The following is a 24,520-nucleotide window of genomic DNA, read 5'->3' on the forward strand; positions in this document are numbered from 1 at the left end:
AGTATACAAAAAAATAAGAGATACCAAAAACCAACTTTCACACTTTACACACACACAACACAACACAACTGACACACAATTGTCATCACACACAATGTTAAAGCAGCTGCACTTCACCCAAAATGGCCCCTGCAACAAGCAGGAATCTCACACAGCCACAAAAAGCTCAAAAACCAACTTTCACACTTTACACACACACACAACACAACACAACTGACTCTCTCTTTCACACACACACACACACACAATGCCACATACAGCTTTGTGAGATTTTGTGTGTTTGTGTAGTTAGAGTGAAACACTACAGAAACACACCAAATCTCAGAAAGCTGCACAAATATTTTATTTTATTATTTTATTTTATTTATATTTTTTAGATCAGGGGTCTCCAACCTTAGTAACTTTAAGGTTTGTGGACTTCAACTCCCAGAGTTCCTTAGGCGGGAAAGCTGGCTGAGGAACTCTGGGAGTTTAAGTCCACAAGCCTTAAAGTTACTAAGGTTGGAGACCCCTGTTTTAAATAAAAGCAGCTAAATTTAAAACTTCCTTAACTTTAAATTGCTGTCTAAAAAACCCGAACTCCTTAAAAAAAATCTAATTAACTATTTTTTAATAGTTTATTTACCCAATTGGAGGCAGGCAGATTGAGTTGCTAATCAAGGAGATGGATTACAGATTGTATTAATGAATCCTTATACCCAAATTTAAGTGGAAACATTTATATTTACATAGGATCTCTCAGTACATTACTTTTCAATGGGGAAAAGTTCATCTCTATTTATTAAACTTTAAATGCATAAACTTCTTGGTTTTGACTATTGAGAACTGGGAGGCTCATCATTACAACAGAATAATTATGACAGCCTTTCTTTTGTTTGGAGACTGTGTGAACTATCAGGCATGAAAATTAATCTTAAGGTAGTAAATCCTGCTTTCAAAAGAAAATCCTGATATCTTGTGAGTCATGCCAAACCTTTCTGTAACTTATTGTTTAAGTAGGATTTGAGACTTTCGGTATGAGTGTGACTAATGTCTGGTGATGAGAAATTTGGGACCCAGAGGTAAGCGTGGGAAGTTATATGCAGGAGCTCTAGCAAGTCCTTAAGAGAAGGTGGGAATAGAATTTAAAAGCATAATGGATTTCAGAATACAGTTACAGGTTATGATTTCAAGAAGAATTTTGAAAACCATAAGATAGCTAGGAACTGTCAAGGGCTCACAGGTAGCCATATCAAAATATTAATTTGACAGAGGTGAAAAGATTAATTTTAGAGGTGGAAGAGGAAAGCTTCAAAGCCTTTTATACTGCTTTGATAACCAAGGATTCCTTATTCCTAACAATAACAACAAAAACGCACACACACACACACACACTGTTCCACATTACCTAACAAGCTCAAAATTAGGTAAGTAGATTTCCTGAAGAAAATGACGAAGCCACCCTTTAAAAAAAGTATTCAATTTTACAACATCTAGGAATGAATTCTGCCCTTCATATATATTAGACTCGGGTGAAACCAGGTCTTTCCTCTTGTTTTTTTCAAGTCAATAGCCATATGACTACTGTACTTGTTTGCAAAATGCCTTTCTCTGTCTCACTGACTTCAACCCTTCCAACTAACATTCCATTTCAGTGAGTTCTATCTTATTTCTCGTATGCTTCAGGATATTATCTATGAAGCTAATGATTTGTTTTATCCAGTTAATCAGATTTCCTGGATAGAGACAGAGAGAGATAGGTTGGCTACACTGATTCATATGCTGTAATATCTAGATTGAATATTACTTTATATGCGAGCTGACCTTAAAAAGGGATTCAAATTCTGAATTCAGAATTGGGTTTTTAAAACTCTGGATGGTTCATCTAAATCACAGATAAGTATTTGGTAGTCCCAGGGCTACTTTTGACCAATGGTGAATCTGTGGGCATGGCTTGGTGGGTGTGGCAGGGGAAAGATACTGCAAAATCTCCATTCCCTCCTCACCCCTGGGGCCAGCCAGAGGTGGTATCTGCCAGTTCGCTGAACTCCTCAAAATTTCCGCTACCAGTTCTCCAGAACTTGTCAGAACCGGCTGGATTTCACCCCTGCTTTTGACCCTTTTGATAGGTTGTAAAGCCTCTTTGACCATATCTGCTAGAAAATGAAGGGCCAGTATACTACAGTAGAAATACATATTCCAATATAGTTTCCTGAAGAGCCACATCATAGCCACATGGTTGTCAGAGTGGGTAGGTGGGTGGGTCGAAAATTAGAAGGAGTATGTCTCCCATGTCAACCTCTTTGTGCATAAAGTTTGCCATAGTCAAACATTCTCTATTCCTACTTTAAGAGTAAAAAAGTGAGCTGTGTCAATAAGATATCTCAATTTGATATCTCAATTATGTCCTCTCATGGAAAGAATTCCTGATACCATTTTAATAAACATTTTGGTTCAGGATTAAACATTGCTGTTTATCCTAACACTTTAAAAATACACTTAGTAATAAATGATTCGAGGTATCAAGCTCCTTGTTTATATTAGATTTTAGGCCAACAGCCAGTGTAATATAATATTTAAGATGTTTCACCAGGACTGGCAAGATCCAAGTTCAGATCATTTTGATGTAAAACTAGACATTTTACATCAAAATGACCACATGCACATTGTGATTTAATCAAGAAATCCTGTCATTTATACCTGTACAGCAATGTGTGGAATGAGTACATATCACAATTTTGCACAACACCATCCTGAATGTATTAACACTTGTTGACTTTGCCTTCCCAGGCAATTGCCCATGTCTCTACCATAGAAACTTGCTAGATGACTTTGAGTCATTCCCTCATAACAACCCAAACCTATCTTATAGGAAAAAAATTAAGGGGAAAGTTTCAAGACAGAGCTTGGAAGACAGAGCTAAATTCCTAGAGGAAAAATGGGGTATCTCATCTAATCTGGTCATTCTAGGGGCTATATATTATCAGAGGAATGTATTTCTATTTTACTCAGTACCTAAAATCTTAGATCTCAGTATGCTAAAGCTGGTTCATGACATCACATCATTGATATCTCACTATAGAGTTCCAATCTTATGTAGCTGTATATGTCCTCTATATGAAAACAATCCTATATTTTAAGGCACCATGACTTAAAATCTATGTTAAAGAACTGGAAGAAGAAACAGTGAGGCTCTATATTTGATCATCAGGTATGTACCAACTTTTTATGATCAGAAGTAGGTTAACTTTTATTTATTGGCTTTCCCTTTCTTCCCCAGCATACATTCTGCCTTTTGACAAACCCTCAAGGAATAGATCCAAATAAAACATTAGTAACTGAGCTAATACAGTCCATGTCCTTGTGAGATTAGTCTTTCCCTAAAAACTTCCAAAAAAGCTTCCAAATAATGAGTGAGAGATTCTATCTTCTGATTTTTATAAACTTTATTCCGTACTGTTAAAAAGTAATTTCATGATGTTTTTGCTTGAATTTCTAGATAGGCATAATGCAGCAATAAGATTTTGAAATACTGTGAAGTATTGTTTTTAAAAGGGAAAGTGCTTTATTTCAGCCCCACAGCGATTTAAAAATAATAATAATAAATTACCTTTCTGTATAGGAAATACCCTGGCCTGAGGCAGATTTATAAAATAAAATAGTATTTTGAATAGGTGAAGAATTTAATTTCAGCTTTGAAGCAAACCTTGGAAATAAATACAGTTATAAGTAGGAAACACCCTTGCCTGAAGCATTAAAGAAGTTTTTGGAAATAAAATACTATTCTAATGTTCTAATCATAAAGATCCTTGACTGGAGGCAACATTTCATCTTAGCCACCCAAATCTAGATGTATTGTGGTTAGCAGCAGATACTGGTTACTCCCAACTGTTTCTCCCCTGCAGATTCTCACGTGTAGCAGAGAGGAAGCTCGTCTTCATGTCTCTCTTATGTTTTCTAAAGATGGAGAAAGTGAGTTCACAAGATCCAGCAAGCACTGATTTATGCCGTGGACAAACAGGATATTCAGCACGAGTGCGATGGCTGTGATGGGCTGGAAGCAACATTTCTTCTTTGGCTTTTTGGCTAGAGAAACTATAGCTCACTTTGAGTATAATGACCTTGACCAAAAAGAATACAAGTACTCCTTGATTTACAGCAGAGGCGGTATTCAGCCGGTTTGCATCAGTTTGCGTGAACCGTTGGCGGAAATTTGGCCAAGGTCACAGAACTGGTAGCAATAGCCAGCTGGCCACGCCCCCGAACAGGTCTCCCAGTCACTGCTTGCTTGCTCCGCTGGCCATATTCGTTGCCACCATGTTCTTTGTGCATGTGCATCCCATTGCCTTGCAAGCCCAATGGGATGCGGATGCACGAAAAACGTGGTGACAGCAGCTTTTTCCGTGACCTCCGGTACTTTTAGGCAGCCAGCTGCCAGGTGCTGGAGCCACAAAGCAGCTCTCAAAAAGGCAATGGCTGGAAGGCTCCTTTGCCAGCCGCTTTCCAGCAGTGGCGGCTAGCTGGGGGCCACCGAAAACTCCGGTCAACTTGCCTTCCAGACCCTGGACCAGCCACCGCGGAAGGTAAGCAGCCAGAACAAAGAGGCGGTAGTGGGGCTAGGGTCAAGGCCACTAAAGGAGGGGAAACGGGGCAACTGGCAAAGGAAGGACTGGGATAGATAGGTGGAAATTCCAAAAAAATTCCTACTTTTTCCTGTGGGCATGGCTAGGTGGGGGAGTCATGTGACTGAGTGAGCGTGGGTGTGAGTGATGTCAAGTTGGCCATGCCCACTCAGCCATATGCCCCCCCACCTAGCCACGCCCATCGAACTGGTAGCAAAATTTTTCGAAACCCACCAGTGACTTACAGCCATTCATTTAGTGATCATTCAAAGTTACAGTGGCATTGGGATTTATGACTGTTTTTCATACTTAACAACCATGGCAGCATTCCGTGGTCATGTGATCAAAATTTGGATGCTTGACAACTGGAAGCCATTTATGATAGTCACAGGGTCCGAGATCATATGATCACCTTTTGCAACCTGACAAGCAAAGACAATGAGGAAGCCAGATTCACTTAACAACTGGGTTACTAACTTAACCACTGCAGTGATTCATTTATCAATTATTACAAGAAAGGTGGGACAAAACCGATTTAACAATTGTCTTGCTTAGCAACAGAAATTCAATTGTGGTTATAAGTCAATCATGACCTGGAGTTGGTGGATAAGATACATACACTGTAGACTGTGGAACAGTATAGATCAGTGATGGCTAACCTTTTTGCCATCGCGTTCCAGGAGCAGGAGGGGGGTCACACGCATGTGTGCCCCCACTCATAATTCTATGTGCCCTACCCCCGCACATGCATGCGTGACCCCTCCCCACTCATCCCCCCACTCCTGGCATGTGATGGCACGGTGGGCTCGGTAGGCCCGTTTTTCTCTGTTTGCCAACTTCCAGTGGCAGAAGGCCCGTTTTTTGCTCTTCCTCAGGCTCCAGAGCCTTTGTAGGAGCTTGGGGAGGACGAAAACGGCCTTACCCCCTCCCCCTCAGGAGGCCCTCTGGAGGTTGGAAACAGCCTATGTGCCAAGTTCCGGTCCCACGGGCCTTTCCCACCCCTACTCCCCCGAGGCCTTTTTCCTACTTCCGGTGGGTCCAGAAGGCCCAAAAATTAGCTGAGCTTGTGTGCCCACTGATATGGCTACACGTGCCACCTGTGGTATGCGTGCCATAGGTTCGCCATCACAGGTATAGATTATTTGGTAATATGATTGACATTTCTGTATTTATTATAAGAGGATTTCTCAACCTTGGCAACATTTAAGATGTGTGGACTTCAGTTCCAGAATTCCTCAGGTAGCCCACTGTATTTAGTATCTATTTGATGTTGTATGCATATGCAAATCTCTTCTTTTATTTTGGCAAAATTTAAGTAGATTTTTTGCCTCAGTTTGATGTTTCTGATGGAAAGCAGCCAAACTCATTATATCGTTTTATTCAAAGAACATGAACCAACCTGAAAAAAAACTCCAGGAACAAAACTCTTTAAGTTTGAATGTTTGCCATACTGTACAGCAGTGTTTGTTCATTTTGGCAACTTTAAGCTGTGTGAACTTCAACTTCCAGAATTCCCCAACCACAGTTCTGTGTTACCCAGATGCTAACTAGATGCTTTATATACTCATAATATGAGGATATGCTGGTAACAGTCTTCTTATACTGATTCTCTGGCATATTGTCTCTGGATACACTATATCCAGAGACAATATGCCAGAAGACTCATATTGTGAGTGTTCAGAAAGCATTTAATAAGGTTGATAGCAACTGACAGAAGTTTCCTAGAATTTGAGAAGTTTTTTTTTTAAAAAAAACATTGGCACCTCCACATCTCATGGCCATAATTTCAGCAGCACAACTACTGTTGTTATATTCAATAAAAAAGCAAACTTCGTTTTAGCAATCCTGAATGTTTTTACTATAAACTTCAGTGACTGGTCCCAAATCTTGCGGTGTCTGAGAGGAAGAAAAACATTATATACCTGATATTCCTTGCCATGTATGATTTTTATATTCAGATACTACTTCTTATCTCATGTCTTTCCAGATTACAAAATCAATTATGCTATACCCTTTCCTGATTGGAAAGCTTTTCTCATTTTGATTGCCCTTTTCTGCAGAGAACAAAAATATACATAGTACAGATAGTCCTCGACTTACATTTGTTCATTTAGTGACCGTTCAAAGTTACAATGGCATTGAAAAAAGTGACTTATGACATTTTTTCACATTTACAATTGTTGCAGCACTGCCATGGTCATATCATCAAAATTCAGATGCTTGGCAACTGGTTCATACTTATGACCATTGCTGTGTCCCAGGGTCATGTGATCACCTTTTGCAATCTTTTGACATACAAAGTCAATGGGGAAGCCAGATTCATTTAAAAACTGTGACGTTAAACAACTGCAGTGATTCACGTACATATGGAGAATGAAAGTGAATCTGCATGGTTATCCTATCTTTCCTGCCATTCTTCTCCCTAGAATAGAATAGAATAGAATAGAATAGAATAGAATAGAATAGAATAGAATAGAATAGAATAGAATAGAATTCATTATTGGCCAAGTGTGATTGGACACACAAGAAATTTGTCTCTGGTGCATAAACTCTCAATGTACATACAAGTGATAAATCATGATCATAATCATAAAATACAATCATCATAAACCATAAGTTACAAACTCAATGATAGTCATAGGATACTAAATAAGCAAACAACATAAATCACAATAGGGTACTAAATAAAGGCAATCAACATAAATTATGAGATACAAACAACAAAGTTACAGTCATAAGAAGCTAAAGAAATAAGTAATAGGAAAGATGAGAAGATGAGAAGGATAATAGGTAACATTAAATAAAGCTGGAATGAAAGTAAAAGACAAGATCATGAAGTATGAAAACAAGCAGATAAACTTTCACAAATACTTCCCAGTTTCTTTGTTGCCTAAGTGTAAGTACAACAGACTAGAGTAAGTTCTGCTAAATACTATTTTCTTCTACATGCAGAGCCAGAATTTCACACAAAGAAAGCCAGATTATGAAATGTTCAGGATAAAAACTGACCAAATTTTCCAGTGTGATCAACAATCAACAAGCATACTGAAATGATGAGATCTTCTGGAAATTTTTGGCACAGTGCATGGTTGGCACATCAAAGGTTTGGTAGTCATTTTTGTCATATTCGTAGAGCTATATAAACATAATGCCCTGTCTTGGATCTCTGTCTGAAAAAGGAAGGATGGAAGGATCTTTCGGAACTAGAGGAAAAATGGTGTAGCAGGCTTCAGGAAGCAGGGAATATTTTTGGTCATGGAAGGTTTTACTGGCTCTCTACCATTAAAAAAGGATTGGACTAATTCATGTAAATCATAGGGACCAATGGCTATTAGATTTGATGTGTAGCTGCCTTTAAAGAGGATCAGAGGGGAGACCAGTAGGCTTCCTTGTTCAATAAGTTGGCCACTATAAGAACAGAATGTTGGACTAGAAGGGCCAAGGGCAATGGTTGGATTCAGCCAGTTCCAGGGGTGAAATGTAAAATTTGTCACTACCGGTTCTGTGGGCTTGGCTTGGTGGGGGGAGTGATGTGACTGAGTGGGCGTAGCCAACTTTTTAATTTTTTTTACTTTTAAAAGCATTTCGGCCGAAGAGGTTGTAAAAAAATGCTTTTAAAGGATTCTGGTGATCAGGCAACTCAGCTGGGATTGTCAGAACCCTTTAAAAGCATTTTTTCTACAACCTCTTCGGCTGAAGAAGTTGTAGAAAAAATGCTTTTAAAAGGCTCCTCTGGAGATCCCAGCTGAGCTGCCTGATCATCAGAGGCTTTTAAAAGCATTGTTTTACAACCTCTTCAGCCAAAGAGGTTGTAGAAAAAATGCTTTTAAAGGGTTCTGATGATCCGAGCTGAGCCGCAAGATCATCAGAGGCTTTTTTTTAACTTTTAAAAGCATTTTTTCAGCCAAAGAAAAAATGCTTTTAAAAGTAAAAAAAAACACCCTCTGATGATCGTGTGGCTCAGCTGGGCATGGGTGGGGTGGGGGAGGGATTTATGCTACTGGTTCTCTGAACCATCCGCTGCCATTGCTACCGGATGGGGCGATCTAGTCTGAACCGGGACCATTTCACCCCTGGCCAGTTCTCTCCGGACCAAGCGAACTCGTAGCGCCAACTGTGGCAGGCTCCGCCCACCTGCCCAGATGTAATGCACGAGCACTGCACATGCGCACGTTGTGCGCATGTGCAGAGGAGGCGGGTGTGCTAACATTTGCGAACCAATAGGGAAGATAAGTGAATCCCACCTCTGGCATGATCAAGCGGGATGTTGCTCATGTTTTTGTGTTATGTTCTTACCTTTAATCAGTGGACAGAATCCAGTTGTTTGGTATACCAGCTTTGGTATCCATATAAGTGCTTATAAAAGTGCTCTCTGTCTCTCTCTTTGTCTCTGTCTCTCTTGTTCTCTCTCTCTCCCTCTCTCTCTCTCTCTCTCTTGTTCTCTCTCTCTCTGTGTGTCTCTCTCTCTCTCTCTGTTTCTCTCACTCACACACACACACACTACAAAATTTAGTATTTAGAGTTGCTTTTATTCCACATATCATACTACAGGCCTTTCAAAACTCTCAAAAAGTCCAAGAAATAAAACTAATTCTAATATTTTCAAATTATCACTTAGTTCATTTTTTACAGCATTGCACTTCAGAGGTAAAGATGATTAGAACTTTGATATAAAGAATTAAGCATGATATTCAAAGTGTTCTAGTTAAACCCAACAGTGAATCAAACATTCACACCAGCATACCAACTCTCTCTGCATTGGCAAGTTTTGTCTGGAGCAGGATATAGGTGCTAAGAATGTCTGCTTCGCACACTATAATTGCTGTTAATTTCATTCCTATTTTTTAAAAAAAGAATAAAGCTGAGAAATCACAGAACACTATGGTTTTCTAGCTTATTTGCTAATAATAAGGACAGTAGTACAGTTTTCATGTTTCTTCTTTGTATTTCTTAGAAAACATAGGGACAACTCATACGTCCACATAAAAATTGGCCCATAAAAAAAGCTGGACATGAAATGTTTGAAGTTTATAGATTCTGCAGATCACTGTTAGTGTATGGGAAAGTAACCTGAATATGCAGCCAATGGGAAAACATAATCTACACATCTGCATTAGTGTGTATGAATTCAAGAGAAACAACAGATAAAATCATACATTCAGTTGAAACACTCCAGATGACCGATATGCAGTGCTCCCCTGGGATAATGTGGCTGAGAGTTGTTTTGGATCTGTCTGAGGAAGGAAGGAAGGAAGGAAGGGAAGGAAGGAAGGAAGGAAGGAAGGAAGGAAGGAAGGAAGGAAGGAAGGAAGGAAGGAAGGAAGGAAGGAAGGAAGGAAGATAGATCCTGGACAGTTGAATTTATAGTTGATAGCTCATATCTGTAAAATTGTACTAATTTTAATTTTAGATTAACTAGAATTATCAAAATGCAGCACACACATACAGAAATTATTAGCATATAAAATACACAAAGTTTACCTTGGCTTAAGTATTTTAGTTGGACTAAATTATTTTCTCCTAATCTTTATAATGTGAGTAGTTGCGCTTCTTAATGTTGATAGATAAAGATCCCTAATACTGCACTAAAATGAAATAGCATTTGATATTCCTGCTGCTATAAAATATAAAAATAACACATTTTTCTTTGAAGTACATATCTATTTGTGGAGGATGGAGCATTTCAAATCTTATGGAGAGTTCTTATAACCATTCCTACTATTTTGTTTTAAAAAAACCAGAACAGCAGAAATAAAGTCCTGGATGTTGTTTCTGGGAGAATAAACATTGAGGAATGATACTATCTTGTTTATTGGTTTAATGGAAATATTTAGCTTTGAGAAATGGGCTAACAGATTAGCTCTTCCAGCATTTTACTTGCACCCTTATTTGTATTTACAATTTTGTTGATGTGCTTAATTTAGTTCCTATAATTAACGCCCATTGGTCTGTTCATACGAAACCAACACTTATATGTGACAACATGATCTTTGTATGTTATAATGCCCCTAATAAGAGATGTTTTAGAGGCTTAGTAACAAATTAATCAAGATAGTAACAGATGCTATCTTATACAGGTTGCGAGATGTGGCAAAATACACTGTTGTAAGGTTGTTTCTACTTATTTCCACATGTTTCTTGTTTGCTTTCCACACTGAACATTAATTTCCTGTCCTATATAACTTTTCTTTCATACTGTATATGTTTTGTCTCTGGAGCTAACATCTTGTATTTTTTAATATCAGTATAGTAGTAAATGACCAAATTAATTTTCCCCTTGTATCAAATAATCTAATTTTAATAAAATAAATATTTAATTCAAGCTGTGGGTGGTACTCAAGACATCCATTTATCAGAGATTCCAAGGGCTTTTAATGTTTGGCAGTTATTGAGGATGGTTTTATGCAAATAGTTTGGCAGCTTTCATTCAATATGCTATTTAGCCAGAGGAAGAAAAATAATCTGACAAACAAAACATGTATTATGCAAATGAAACATTTTTTACGATGAAAATGATTTTCTTATTAAAGTTTCAATATTCATTATTATACTTTTCTTTTTCAAAAACATAATTTTATTAAACTTATCAACTAATAAAATACCCATGAAAATGAGAGTAGTGAGATAATGAAGAAGGGAAAGGGAAGAGAAGAGAAAAGTGTAGGATAAAAGAAGGAAAAAGGAAAATCATTATCTTCTAATGCTTCAGTGGAGTGGAGTAAAATAACATTACAGCCTCAACTTTTTACTTTTGCATATTTAATATGTATTGGTCCTTTCTATAGAAACAAACTTGTCTAATTAGCAAATCTCAAACTTTTATTTTTTTCTCTCTAAAGCACAAAATCCAGAAGCAGTTTCCAAGTAGAAACAAAGTCGGATGTATTCTTTTCTTTGATTAAAGCATCTTTGCTAATCCATCAGTTTTTCCAGCGATTCTTTCATTGTGGGAATTAGCATTTCCTTTCATTGTTGTGCATAGTGTGTTCTCACTGCTGTCAGCATTATAAAAACAGAGTTCCAGATTTTTGTCCATTAAGCCTAAAAAGAAAAATCTCTGATTTATAATTATTGTTTTCTGAGAACTTTAGCCATTCTTCATTTTGTCTGATGCCACTATCACCACTGGTGTATTAATGTCATATAATATATATTGATATGTTGATCAATTAAAGTGGCAGACAGGAATAGACAGGAAGTTTAGGGTGCCTAGGAGTGGCTGTGGATCTGTGTGGAGAGGGGTTTTCCAGAGTCAAGTTGTCTCTCCCAGTCTTTAAACTTTGCCCAGATCTTCCCCTACTTTCTCCAATTCTCTACTGTCCCCAGATCCTTACCATGCCAGCTTCTGGAGATTTGCAGGTCCAGCTGAGGCTGAACGAATGGAATGGTGGCTAACTGGAAAACCCAATGAGTCAGAGCAAGGCTGGAGTAGGCAGTGAATGTGGTGGAGCAGATAGATGAGAGAAGCTTCCAAAGCCAGTTGAAGGGCTCCCAAGAGAGTTGCCCAGCAAGGTGCTGAACCAGGGCAGGACAGCAACCACAATTGCTAAACTGACGAGTGACACAGGGAGCCTCCCTTGGCCCATCACTCTTGCCATTCCTGATGGTTTACAGAGGAGATGAGGAAGCTGAAAAGTTTCAAGTGTTTTGAGTGCCACTGGACAAAGATGAGGAATCAGTCTGATTGATTAGAGACATTATTAAAGCTTACCTTTTCTGATAAGAGTAGCAAAACATCAGTATTTCTCTGCTCTTATTACATCTGCGGACAATTGCCCTGTGGCCCTGTTCAAGGTTACCTAGACCCTCCTGAGTAACGGGCGGGTGGAGGGGCAGATCTGCAATGGTTTGCTTTCAGGGCTGTGCTGAGAAATTTTTGGGTTGCCTAGTAGATAAAGTTGCTTTGATCTATTTCAGTTGGAGACCAAGTGGAGTGCAGGTCTTTTAGAGATGTCTGGGAAGCAAACTTACCTAGTTATCTGGGAACAGTTTGATCTTGAAACAGTTTCTGTTTCAGTATCTGGAAAGAGTTTGCTTGTATCCTTACGATTTATATTGATATTGTTTCCTGATTATTTGTACCCTATGACTATCATTAAGTGTTGTACCTTATGATTCTTGATGAACATATCTTTTCTTTTATGTACACTGAGAGCATATGCACCAAAGACAAATTCCTTGTGTGTCCAATCACACTTGGCCAATTAAAAAAAAATTATATCAAAAAAAATTTCTGTCCTGTCCTGATATCAAGGAAATAGATGTCTTGGGACTCTTCGCATGACCACCTGTAAATTAGATCTATTTCTCTTCTGATTGGTCAAAGCCGCCTGGGAGGTAACCTGTGGATGAATCTGAGCAATGGTTAATTCTCCTTGAGGGAGGGGTGTTCCTGGCAGATCAGTCATAGCTAGAAGGGCCTTTGTTCATCGTCATGTTGTGCATCAGAAAGGAACAAATGTGTTCTGCATCAGTGTGGGATATTTATACAAGGTATTCCCAAACAAAAATAGTTTAATATTGGCCTGCCTGTAGCAGAAGAAATGTGATAGCTGGCATTTCAGTCAAGCAGATGAGAATATATATATATATGTGTGTGTGTGTGTGTGTGTGTGTGTGTGTGTATGTATGTATGTATATATATATATATATATATATGCCTGAATGTATTTACACAGTTTGTATTTACACAGAATGTATTTACACATTTAAACAGATGGCAAGAGGATCAAACTGGACATATATACTATGTAACTTGCTCCAGCTGATTTCAGAGTTGCTGCTCTGAAATCACTCTGCTAAACAAATAATTCTCTCAACACTGTCAAACTATTACTAAATCTGCACTCTATTAATCTTTTCATTGTTCCCACCACCCATCTCCTTCCACTTATGACTGTAACTTCATTGCTTGTATCCTTACGACTTACATTGATATTGTTTCCTGATTGCTTATTTGTACCCTATGAATATCATTAAGTGTTGTACCTTATGATTCTTGATGAACATATCTTTTCTTTTATGTACACTGTGAGCATATGCACCAAGACAAATTCCTTGTGTGTCCAATTACACTTGGCCAATAAAAAATTCTATTCTATTCTATTCTATTCTATTCTATTCTATTCTATTCTATTCTATTCTATTCTATTCTATTCTATTCTATTCTATTCTATTCTATTCTATTCTACTCTTCTGTTCCCTATAACAGTATGATGCTGTTATATTACATTACCCTGAATTTAGAGTTTATGAATTTCCTAACCAAACTTGCGATAATCTAAAATGTTATTTCACAAACATTCTAGAGCAAAGCTGAGGAGTTCTTTATATCAGTAAAAGTAAAGACTGGTTAGCTTACAGTTACATATTTTCTTCCCTCTTCCCTTCCCCATAAGAACTGAATGTTCCAGAGGTGGATGCCATCATCAACTACACCTCTTTTTAATCTTCCCAGCAATTGCTCAAAAGGCACTGAGAATTTCATTTATTAATTGATATGTTACTCATCTCACTGTCCAAAGTGACTGTGGGTGGCTTACAATGTGATAAAATAGTTATGGTACATTGTTAGTTTGCTTTTAAATTTTTGAAGTTTGGATAGTTTGGATATCTGATCTGCCTGGCTAATTAATGCCTCTTTAGTATTTTATTTTATATAATTCTTCTAGATAACTCTCACTTATATTTAGCATTTCCTTTTTTAATAAGTATGATGTTGTTATATTTAAGAATATTAATTCAGAAATTAATTTGTTTACTATGCTTTCATAAGCATTGATGCATTGTGAAAGTTTCATTATACTGTTTGTTCATTCTTGAAATTTTATTTTATTTTTTATTTTTTTATTTTTGTCACAACAATATATGTAAGTATCATACAGAAAGGTTATATAGTATATAAAGGTATAAGCATATATATATATATATGTTTTCTGAGGTTTTCGCGGGTGTTTGTATGTAGGTCTTTGGTTATTCGGGTTTTCTCCTGCGTAAAATTGGTAGTGTCTTGGTGACGTTTCGACGAAGTCTCATTCGTCATCTTCAGGCTTCAGCTTCGTGCTCCCAGAAGCACGAAGCTGAAGCCTGAAGATGACGAATGAGACTTCGTCGAAACGTCGCCAAGACACTACCAATTTTACGCGGGAGAAAACCCGAATAACCAAAGACCTACACACACACACACACACACACACACACACACACACACATATATATATATATGAAGAAGAAAATAAAAACAATAGGACAGGAACGGTAGGCACGTTTGTGCGCTTATGCACGCCCCTTATGGTCCTCTTAGGAATGGGGTGACGTCAATAGTAGAAATAGTAGTTTAAATTATTATTTTTGGATTTATTGGAGTTTGAATGTATCCATGTCTTCTGAAGTTAAAATGAAAGATATTAAAAAAGATTTATAAAAATAAAAAGAGTATTGGGTAAAGTCATAATAAGTCACAACAAGATGTCAAAAGTAATATTAAACAATTAAATAGCCTTTTACATTAATCACCAAATTCTAAGTGGAACCATATGATTTTTGCAACCTTTACAAAGGCTAGGAAGTTGGGCCCATGTGTGCCTCATGGGTTATATGGAAAAATACAAGCTGTGAGGCATGTTTTTCCACAATGTGAGGGCATATCACATGGCAAGTCTTTAAGTTATTATCTGAATGTATAAGCAGCCACTGAGACATTCTGGAGAACCAAATAGGCATATTATTCTTGATTGATAGTGAACCCCTAAATCATTCCCTGATTTAGCTGGTTCAATAGTCACAATCCTATGATGAATCTAAATGGTGGACTGAAATAGATCCAGGTAAGCAGTGCTATCTCCCAACTGCCTAGAATTTGACACATCAGTTCTAGCACCTTATCCAGGATGTTAAAGACACTGATGTCTTCTTTATAAGGCTAACCAGAGAGTTGTATTCTTGCAGTATTGACATTTATGTAGCCTATACATTGGTTTTCCACATCTGGCTGCTTTTAGCAAGAGGGACAAAGTTCTGTTGGACAGGTGATAGGCCTCAGGTGTCCTTGCAATGTCAATATCACATTCTTCTGCTATACAAACTAAAAGTTAGCTATGTAGCTCAAGTAGATAGTACTGTAAATACATTCCTCTTTGACTGATGTAACTATGAAGGCTATTGAAATAGATAGGAACAATCCTATCTGTATATAATTATTCATAATGAACTTCTGAGGTTTTCAATGCTCTGTCCACTGGGTGTCTTTGATGGGCCTGTAAATATTTGAAAGAAATGTGTTGATTACCAGAGCAGATGAAACGCTAGTAGATAAGGAAGAATTTTTATCTCAGTCACTGCCCACAGGATAGTTTGTGTGACGGGATGTAAGTAGCTTGCTAGTTACGTTCAGTGATTACTACTGGACTCAATCATTTATTTGCCATCAACTTTTTACCATACAATACCATGAAGAGAAGAAAGTTCTGTCATTTGAAGTGATGCTTTTGATGTGACAGAATCAATGACCCTGATCACATCTTATGGTCTCTGAAAGACCACCTGTAAAAAATCTTGCCAGATAGGGCCCTTCAGAGCACCAATAGAATTGTATGCCAATCCAGTAGATCTTTGTGGTTCCATTTTCTACCTGGATCTAGCTTTCATTATTTTGAGCTGTCTTGCTTTTAGTTGTTTCGAAGAAGTTTAAAGATGAATTTGGTATGGCTTCTTACTACCCCATCTCTTGATTATTTTGTATTCCTATCTCCCCATTCAAACATGGATCATATTTCTCTGATTTATTATAAACAGGCAGTCCTGCAACAGGCCAGGGGAGGCCCGCAGAGGTCCAAACGGAGCCTCAGAGGGCTGGACCCAGCACAGGGCTTCTGAGGGGTGATCTGCTCCATTTTGGCTGGCAACGTGCAGGACGAATGTTGCAGAGCCTTTGTGGTTGTTCGTAAGGGTGAACAACTGCCGGGATGCTGCAATATTGGTAGTTTCAGACTTTGTTCGGAAACACTAGGAGGCACTGATCGCATAATGTTCAAACACTCGTAACACAGAGATTACCTGCATTATGTTAATAATTTTTTACAGGTGAATCATCTTTTCCAAATTAATCAAACTGTGAAAATGATGTTGAATTAATCAAATGTGTTTGTGTGTAATATGTATATTTTTCTTTCAGATAAACAATTTGCAGTATTTTATGTGTTCTTACATATATATAAGAAATATACTCAAATCTATCAACCAAAACTTGCTTTTCAAATATCCATATTGAAGTAAAATTCATTAAATAACTCTTGTGCTGTGTTTGCTTTTCTTTCTTTTGATTAATTGAAATGTCTCATTTTTGCAATGTTCTCTTTTCTTTGATTTGTGTCATTTTTAGATTATTTTAGTTCAGTTCTGTCCAGTTTTAGGTTTTAATGGATTTTTTAGAAAATTGTTCTTTGCCAAGAATTCATTACAGTTAGATGGCTATAATAAATTTAAATAAAATAAAAAAATAAACACAGCAAACATTGGTATTTTAAAGACCAGTAAAATAAAGGAAATAAGAATGTCTGGATATGAATCTACTTCATTATATGTTATTGCATTTATTATGGTGTCATTTTACTTTGATTTATAATCCTTCTTAGTATGCAAGTGTGACAATCAAAGCACGTCTTTGACTTACGAATATAATAGAGTCTGCCAATTACATATATAACCTGAGGAATTTGTTAATGGGGTTGTGTTAATTGAACATGACAATGCATTCACTAATCAAATGCTCAGGTTGTTAAGTGGACATGAGGTATCACAGGGTGGAGAAAACCATGGGGGGGGGGGCTAGTACTTCCAACCACCCAAGGCTCCCTCGACCCACTGAGATAGCTCATGCTCCCCAGTGGTGGAATTCAAATTTTTTTACTACTGGTTCTGTGGGCATGGCTTGGTGGGCAGGGGATGGATACTGCAAAATCCCCATTCCCACCCTACTCCAGGAGAAGGATACTGCAAAATCTCCATTTCCATCCCACTCCTGGGGGAAGGATATTGCAAAATCTCCATTCCCACCGCTCCCAGCTTCTGTTCTTCATGCCGAAAACCTTGAGGAAAACTGGCTGAACCCTGCAGGAGTATTTGCGTCCCGGCGGGCTCAATTTGTCTTTGCAAAAGGTTTTTGGTGCAAAGAACGGAAACCAGGAGGGGCATCTGCTCCAAGTCTCCATTCTTTGCACCAAAAGCTTTTTGCAAAGACGACTGGAGCGGGCAGGAATATAGGCAAAGAAACCATGCCAGAGAGGCTGGAGAGGACATTAAATTGCTAAATCTTTGCAAGGTAAGTGATTTCCTATGGATATCTGGCAGGAATGGGGAAAATAAGCAGGGGGAATGTTGCAGTGCCTCTGCAATCGTTCGTAAGAGTGAGCAACTGCCATAGTGTTGCAACACTCGTAACCTCAGGACTGTGTCGTAAGTTCTGGAGCGGGGTGATGTCATCACTTCGAATAGTCCCTAAGTGAACTGTCGTAACTTGAAGATTACCTACCTGTACATAACTCAAATAGAAAAGAATGCATAGAAGCTCATTAAAACTTTTGATTGAAAAAGTGTATCTTAACTCATTTTATAATAGTGGAGAAAGTGAAAGCTGTAATTCTCTATGGGAGAAGGCCTACCTCAACACACCTCAATAGCTCTCTAGAAATGGAAAGATGCAAAGGGTTGACACCTAACATGTAAAATTTTAATGAGGAAATTAATCTCTTGGATAATTAGATATTAAACTATTAAATACAAAATTCCATATAATAATTTCATTAAAGACTAACCAACCTATTTCCAAATAGAAGCCTTTAATTTTTTTATATAAACAGTGATCAACTTAATAACATAACCATCCTCTTATTACTAAGCTAATTAATGCTTCCAAAGTCATGTAAACCTTTCTGTTCTTTTCAGTGTTTAAAAACTTTCTGGGGACTTGTTTTACATTGAACATAATGTACTAAAGCTCTAAACAGTATAAAATGATGCTACAGGGAATGTTAAGTATGAAGCACCCAAACTTTACTTAACACTGTATGATTTGGAATAGTGATGGCTAACCTTTTTTTCCTTGGGTGGCAAAAGCGTGCACACACATGCGCTAGCATAAACGTGCATGCCCAAACCCATAATGCAAAGCTCCCCCACACCATGCCCCACTATGCATGCATGTGCAATCTTCATCCCCCCACGCAGGCATGTGCTACGCCTATGCACGCAACCCCCCCTTGCGCATCATTTTGGGCCTAGCAGGCCTCTCTGAAGCCTCTGGAGGCTGGAAACAGCCAGTTTCTGGACTTCCGGTAGGTCTGTTTTTCACCCTCTACGGGCTCCGGAGGCTTTCCTGGAGCTTCCAGGAGGGTGAAAAGGGTCTCCCCTGGCCCTCCGGAGACCCTCTGGAAGCCCAAAACGGTCCTTTTCCGGACTTCCAGTAGGCCCTGTTTTCACCCTCCCAGAGCCACTGCGCAAGCCCTTTATTTACCTGGCATCCAAAACGGGCCACGTGGAGACTCCTGGGAGGGGTGGGGTGGCAAGTGCACGCGTGTCCCCCATATGCAGCAGAGACCCAAAAATCAGCTGGCCGGTGGGAGGTGCGTGTGCATGCGTGGTGTAGCTGATCTAGGGCGATGGCGCACATGACCGCAGAAATGGCTCCGCATGCCACTTGTGGCACGCGTGCCATAGGTTCACCATCACGGATTTAGAAAATAACCGATAGCAAAATAGTTGACATCCTACATTACAGAGGTCTGATGGTGTGACCTCATGCTCTTCTTTCAGAATTTCCAATCACAAAACAATTTGCTCTTCCCCAAGTGAAGACTGCAGTGAGCAGTTATGAACTCTCCTACAGATTGCAAATTCCTCGGTCTAAGAGAGCTTCTGCAATTCTTCTGTACTGCCAGGACAAATTGTGGCAGTCTGATTAAGCTCTAATTTCAGGCAGTGTTTTTAAAGGTAATAAAACACTGCAAAAAATATCTACAAAATTTGGCAGGGTGTGCAAAAATTGAAAGTAGCTACCAATTATACTAACACCATAAAACGCCGGAGAAGACGCCGGAGAACGCCGGAGAAGACGCCGGAAAACGCCGGAGAAGACGCCTAGAGAGTTCTTGGAGGTCCAGTCGTTTGGAGGCTGATCAGACACTAGTTAGGTCATATAATAGGACCTACCTAGTGGCATTGAGGGAAGCGAGACGTTGTTATGTCTCCTCCCTCATTGCGTCGGCAGATAACCGCCTGGCCACCCTGTTTCAGGTGACTCGCTCTCTCCTTCAACAGGGGGAGCGGGATGACCCGTTACAGGGACGTGCCGAGGAGTTTAGTGGTTATCTATACGATAAAATCGTTCAGCTTCGGGATGGCCTGGATCAAAATTGGGTGGATCAAGGTGAGATGTCGGAGAGCTGTCTTGTTGAGACTGTTTGGGATGAGTTTGACCCTGTGGCTCCCGAGGCCATGGACAGGTTACTGGGGAGGTTGAATGCCACCACATGTTTACTGGACCAGTGCCCCTCCTGGTTGGTACTAGCCACGCAGGAGGTGACACGAGGCTGGCTCCAGGGGATTACGAATGCTTCTTTGTTGGAGGGGATCTTTCCGGCCGCCTTGAAAGAGGCGGTGGTGAGACCTCTCCTCAAGAAGCCTTCCTCAAGAAGCCTACCCTGTATTAGGTAATTATCGTCCGGTCTCCAACCTTCGCTTTGTGGCGAAGTTTGTAGAGATTGTGGTGGCATGTCAATTACCCCGGTACCTGGATGAAACTGTCTATCTAGACCCGTTCCAGTCCGGCTTTCGGCCCAGATACAGCACTGAGACGGCTTTGGTCGCGTTGGTTGATGATCTCTGGAGGGCCAGGGATAGGGGTTATTCCTCTGCCTTGGTCCTATTAGACCTCTCAGCGGCTTTTGATACCATCGACCATGGTATCTTGCTGCACCGGTTGGAGGGATTGGGAGTGGGAGGCACCGTTTATCGGTGGTTCTCCTCCTATCTCTCTGATTGGTCGCAGACGGTGTTGACGGGAGGGCAGAGGTCGACCCCGAGGCGCCTCACTTGTGGGGTGCCGGAGGGGTTGATTCTCTCGCCCCTCCTGTTCAACATCTATATGAAGCCGCTGGGTGAGATCATCAGTGGTTTCGGTGTGAGGTACCAACTGTACGCTGATGATACTCAGCTGTACTTTTCCACACCGGGCCACCCTAACGAAGCTATCGAAGTGCTGTCCCGGTGTCTGGAGGCCGTACGGGTCTGGATGGGGAGAAACAGGCTCAAGCTCAATCCCTCCAAGACAGAGTGGCTGTGGATGCCGGCACCCCGGTACAGTCAGCTGCAGCCGCGGCTGACTGTTGGGGGCGAGTCATTGGCCCCAATGGAGAGGGTGCGCAACTTGGGCGTTCTCCTGGATGGACGGCTGTCTTTTGAAGACCATTTGACGGCTGTCTCCAGGATAGCTTTTTACCAGGTTCACCTGGTTTGCCAGTTGCGCCCCTTTCTAGACCGGGATGCCCTATGCACGATCACTCATGCTCTCGTGACATCTCGTCTGGATTACTGCAATGCTCTCTACATGGGGCTCCCCTTGAAGAGCACCCGGAGGCTCCAGTTGGTCCAGAATGCGGCTGCGCGGGTGATAGATGGAGCCCCTCGTGGCTCCCATGTTACACCTCTCCTGCGCAGACTGCACTGGCTACCTGTGGCCTTTTGGGTGCGCTTCAAGGTTTTGGTAACTATCTTCAAAGCACTCCATGGCATAGAGCCGGGTTACCTACGGGACCGTCTGCTGCCACCGATTGCCTCCCACCGACCCGTGTGCTCTCACAGGGAGGGACTCCTCAGGGTGCTGTCAGCCAGGCAGTGCCGACTGGCGACACCCAGGGGAAGGGCCTTTTCTGTGGGGGCTCCCACCCTCTGGAACGAACTTTCCCCAGGACTTCATCAACTTCCTGACCTTCGAACCTTTCGCCGCGAGCTTAAGACACATCTATTTATTTGCGCAGGACTGGACTAGAATTTTAAATTTTAAATTTGGTTTTAACGGGGTTTTATTATTTTTATCGCAATTTTTTAATATTCGGCCTTAATTAATAAGTTTTTTAATTGGTGTTTTACTTTGTATTTATATGTATGTTTTTATTAGGCTGTAAACCACCCTGAGTCCCTCGGGAGATAGGGCGGTATAAAAATGCGATTAAATAAATAAATAATAAATAAATAAATAAAAACTAGGAGGAATTTTCCATTTCAAACACACACACACACATACACACAACCTTTTTGTTATTCCTGAAATGAAATAAGTTATAAAACATGGATCAGTGGGTCACATCCATTTCTACCAACCACCACCTGTATAGGTATCTATTCCAATTTCATAATAGGATAAAATGTTGGAATGTAGCTCCTTATGGTTTTCAACATTGCAAAATCCACTGATTGAATCAAACTGATGGGCCTGCATCAGGACTCTCTGTACAGTTATTTTTGTTGATGTCCAGGTAGGAGGATGTTGCATTTGAGTATGAGAATAATTCAAGCTTTTTGATAGAAGATGGTGAAGCCTTATAATTAGAAACCAGAGAATCTGATTTCTTTAATGGACAAGCACTGGAATGAAACTTGACAGCAGAAATAGTGTGAAAAGTTGGAAGGAATACCAACAGGAAAGAACAACTAGATGCCCTGTGAAATTATGCTCACAGAGCAAGATTTTGTGCCAAATAGCAACCCAGTATGGGAGACTGCACAGTTATTGAGCTCAGATATAAACGGTGATTTCTGGTGGTTTTCTCGGGTCAGCACATTACAGTCATATGAGTCGTAGGTGGATCTGTTTTGATCCCATTATATCCGATTTTTCCATAATGCGTTCCATCAGTTTTTCTACCCGCCTTGGGACATGCAAGCACAGCCGACGTCAAACATTTTGACTTTCTATTTGGCGCACAAGGTCCCAAGCCGAAGCGTGGAAGAACCGCAACAACTCACCCTATTATATAATAAGGCTGCGGTTAGATTGACAGCCGTTAACAGCCCTCCCGGACCTTCGATCTCGTAACGAGTTTACCAAGACCTGCTTAACCCGAAAGACGAAATAAACTCAACCTATTTTAAGGGTTTTTTTTTTACTGTAAATTCTATATTCCCCGGTATGTATATCAAATAATACGAATTAGTTAGAGGAACAAACGTGAAAATAGTTAATTATAAAGGCTAAAGGCTGCAGCAGAATTCCTAAGCGAATCGTTTTCCGCCGGGAAATGGGCAGGGCGTCTAAACTGTTCGAAGAATGCGAGACATTATATATAGGGTCTTATGCAAAAGCAGCGACGCTCTGGAAACTGCGGATCAACTTTTCAATGGAATATAAAAAAAAAAAGATCCACAGAACAAGACGGTTGTCCTAAAGGTTGGAAGCAGCTGCAAAAAGCAAGCTTTAAAAATGCCGCAGGCATTGCGGTCGGCGTGGTGGGCTGTTGTGGGTTTTTTTTTTTGTTCTTAAATTTGGTTCTTCTCCCGGCAGTTAATATGACCTTGGCCGGCCCGGGGAGGCGCAGAACCGGGAAGGAAAGAAACAAAAGGGAAATAGGAGGAGAGGAGGAGGGAAAATGGGCAGCAGAACAGAAGATCCCACCCACATCCTTAAAGGAAATTCTCAAGCTGGGAAGACGCACAACTTTCGCATGACAAGTTGAAACCGGCTCTCCGGGGAGTTCCCTTTGCAGGGGGAGGGAAGAGGAAGCGAGATCTCCCCTGACCTACAAGAGGGACTCGTAGCTCCCTCTGCGATCGGGGAAGCCCCGCCTTCTTCCTTCCTTCCTTTCTTTCCCTCCCCTCCCTCCCTCTCCCGCTTTGCACGGAGCGCCTCTCGTACACGCTCCGTCTGTCAAACAGACACACGTTCGAGCCAGGGCTCTCGGGAACTGGATCTTCTGGTTCAGCCTACTTCCCCTCCCTTCTCCGGGACGCAATGGGGGATCCGATGACATCACTGGCTGAGCTCTCCCCTTGTAACTTCTGTTCTGGGAAGTGGTGCCAGGAATAACCCAGTCCGTCTGCATATCAGAGAGGCTCCTATCATCCAGAAGGGAGGAAAAATACAAACACTCGCACACGCCACCGACCGCTGCGGCCTCTCGGCCCTCGTCCTTTAAGGCTGATATATTTATAGACATACCTACACATACGAATAGTATCTGTAGTATCTGTGCGGGTGTGTATGTACTTGTATGTGGCGCGAGAAAGACAGCGCGGATAGATATTTTTTTAAAATCTATTTAATCGAGGAGGATAAAAGGAGAAAGCGATGATCGATTTGAACAGAAATACACGAATCAGACACCCGTTGGCTTGTGGAATACCTGTCGCTATTTAAAGCAAAGCTGCAAGGCACCCCACTCCAGACCCAGGCTTAGTAAGGGCGCAACAAGAAATGACACGCGGTGCAGAAGGCTTTCTTTCTCGTTGACTGCCAGGTGAGCTTTTGTGGCAAAGATACCTGCCTGCCTGTCTCCCCCTCTCACCTCGTTTATTTCCAATACCGAACCCTTCTCTTCGGGGGAGGGGGAAAACCCCCCAACAACTGACAGTTCTTTGACGTGGCCCTGATCCTTGTTACTGGACCTTACGTTGGCCATAAAATAAGGAAGCGGAGAAGGGATTGGACTGTTTCATTAGCTGCCTGCCTTTCAGGGTGGGGGGCGGCGGAAAGCAAGGGCTCGTAGTTATAACGATGCGCTACCCTGTAGCGTCTTTTTGAGCAATAGTTGGAAAGATTATTCGGTTGTGAAGTGAGGTGACCAAAGGGAGTGGTCGGGGACAGCGTCCGGCTCCGGGCTATTCCGTTCCCGCGGGGCAAATAGGGAAGGTGTCCGTGTCTGTGTGTCTGG

At 40.6% G+C, this 24,520-nt stretch overlaps 1 protein-coding gene across 1 annotated transcript in view; it reads left to right on the forward strand.

Annotated features, from left to right (window-relative positions):
- Window positions 1-23,534: 23,534 nt before the first annotated feature.
- The window catches only part of HIVEP2 (HIVEP zinc finger 2), a 176,341-nt gene continuing 175,355 nt past the window's right edge, over window positions 23,535-24,520 (forward strand). The window contains exon 1 of the mRNA XM_058170521.1: window positions 23,535-24,106. The gene's annotated coding sequence lies outside the window, so the exon portion shown is untranslated. The remainder of the gene's footprint in view (window positions 24,107-24,520) is intronic.

This window comes from Ahaetulla prasina, chromosome 1, assembly GCF_028640845.1.
Source record: "Ahaetulla prasina isolate Xishuangbanna chromosome 1, ASM2864084v1, whole genome shotgun sequence".
Classification (NCBI taxonomy): Eukaryota; Metazoa; Chordata; class Lepidosauria; order Squamata; family Colubridae; genus Ahaetulla; species Ahaetulla prasina.